Source organism: Aristolochia californica, unplaced genomic scaffold, assembly GCF_029961685.1.
Source record: "Aristolochia californica isolate CCGP_79_NKW_82.1479 unplaced genomic scaffold, dmAriCali1.0.hap1 SCAF_6, whole genome shotgun sequence".
NCBI lineage: Eukaryota > Viridiplantae > Streptophyta > Magnoliopsida > Piperales > Aristolochiaceae > Aristolochia > Aristolochia californica.
The window spans coordinates 34,022,108-34,024,664 of NW_027182257.1; positions in this window are offsets into that span (position 1 = coordinate 34,022,108).

Genomic DNA, 2,557 nt, shown 5'->3' on the forward strand with positions numbered 1-2,557 from the left:
TATTAAATGTGCTATGGATCCATATGTGATACTTATTTATATTTTTACGTTTTTCTATATCAACCCTTGTTGTGTTTAGGGAAAGACCATGTTGGAGACAAGGGATTGGCTAAAGAAGTATGGTTGAAATGCCCCTGTGTGGGGTTAAATGTAGAATCAAGCTTAAGTGCCGAAGGTTTAGACATAGATAAAGTTCATTTAAGTTAGCACTCTTAAGTCGTCCACCAAGAGTTTCATCAAGTACAAAATGTGGAAAGGAAGCAGAGAAGGATCTAGAAGGCTGCACTAGTTGGAAAGAAACAACTTCACATTAAGAGGAGAGTTAAAGAGTCGGTGCCAACCAAGAAAGGATAAAAATGACTAGAGAAAGTCCTACGTAGGTGCTCCAATTAAGGAATGGAAAAAAATGTGAGAAAAAAAGTATATTCTAGGTTTTAACTCCATTAGTCCCATATAGATTAAAGAGTAGAAGCAGTTATAGTCTCTAGTCTATAAATTGGAAGCTCTATGAACCTTTTGAATCACTATTCTCTACCCCCAATAGATCCCAACACCATCCAACCAAGGAGAATATCCCTTTGTCTAAGGTATTTATGCTTGTTACTATTTTTTTGTTTTTTTCTTTAGTTATCTTAGTGCTTTCCTTTTATTTGCCTAGCTACCCTTCCCATCCTATAGTCCTACTAACTCTCAAGCTACGCCTATGCCTCCCCCTTCGTCTATGAGTTTCATTTTCTTCTTTCCCTTCCATCCAAGCCCCATCATCCATCACCTCATAGTCCTTCGAGTTCTATATATCCACCACTTCTCCTCCAATGCACACCCTTAAACCCTAATCTCTCTTCACATTCTATATTTCATAACTAAGCCTTCGCAAAATACACACCACTCCATAACCAACCAACCCCCCCCCCCCCCGCTCTCTCTCTCACGCACCCTTCTCATTAGCTTGCCTTAAACTCCATACAACCCCAAACCTTATACTGCCCAGCTACCCACTGTTCTATTCGAGGTACCATCTTTCACACTTCAAACCAAACTTAATGGTCCCCAACATAATTTTTTAGCCAACAATGCTCAGGCAAGAAATTGGGATCATAAAATGTTATGTTTTGTTTGAAAATATAAACATTTTGTTGTTTGTGAGATACAATGTGTATCTACTTGATAGGAAAGAGCGGTGTTCCTCTTAGCTTAAATAAAAAAAGAAATTGAAGCTGCGATACATTCTCTAATTTTACTCTAATTCTTTCAAAATGCTGCTATTTTTATCTATTCCTTTTGTAGTGGTTCCATTACATGGTTTTTTATTAGATCATCTTTTTGGTAGATTTATAGATCATGGATGGAGATGTGTGGCTTGGATTACTATTGTAAACATCATACGGAATGGATGGAATTGGAAAGGTCAAACTGTAAGTTCACATATTGATTCAAATATTACTTTGGATTCTCTATTACGGTTAGGGTTTGTTTCCTTATACATATATATATATATATATATATATATGAGTTTGTGAGTGTGTATGTGTGTATATAATATAGAAAATTATTTTTGAAAAACTGGCCTTGCGTGATTTTTTGCTAAAAATCAAAAGGAATATTCTTGCGTTTATTATGTTTAAGTTGTTTAATTACAATAGTTCAAGTTGTAAGAAAACAGTTCTTCAAACTAGTGTTACAAAACTTGAATTGAACGGGTCTCTTGGCCCCTAGCAATGGAGAAGCATGCACTCCAACACAAGTTTCTTAAAGCAATCATTAGCTAGAGAAATGATCGTATGTGTAGACACTCTAATTCAAATTTTGATTTCTTGTTTGTCAAAATATTGTAGACTTGCCTTTTTTTTGTCGCGCCCTTTGATATGATCGATCTGATATTTGTTGTTTTCTTTATGGATGCAAGGTTTGTTTTGAGAGTAACTCAAGGAATAATGAATGTCCCAGGCTTGACTCTACCAAGCATTGCCATTTGGTTGCCCTGTTGATTTGGTTCCGGGTGTTTTCATGCAAGTTACGTTTGATCGATTTGCAACTTTCATGGTAAGTACATTACTTGCTGCATTAATTGTCAATCACCTTAGCTATAAAATGGTCTGATGTGTTTTGTTAATTTGGACAAATTAGGTAGACAAGTTTGGACAAAAAATCATACCATTAATTGCTTAGCGAAGGACTCACGTATGTAAAGGGAACCGGCCCCTCAAATGGTTTGCACTCGGTCCCGATGCAAGATTTTCAAACAACAGGGTTGATCAACTCACAAAACATTTCGTTTCATCTACATAAGTGATGACATCTTTGACTCTTACCAGTCTCGCGACGAACTCATTCCCTTCATTGAAGTAGTAAACATTTACCATTTTCTCACTAACTTTCATTGCAAAAACTAAGAGAATTCCTCTAATTTCACTGCAAAAACTAAGAGCAAAATGGTTCAATTTGGTCCATTTGCCACCAGCGAACAAGTATCCAAAAATGGAGTTGACCGCATAGGCCAGCCCATGGTGCTTCATCTTGTTTCATTGTTAGGTGAAGGAGCATCCTTTGAAAGGAT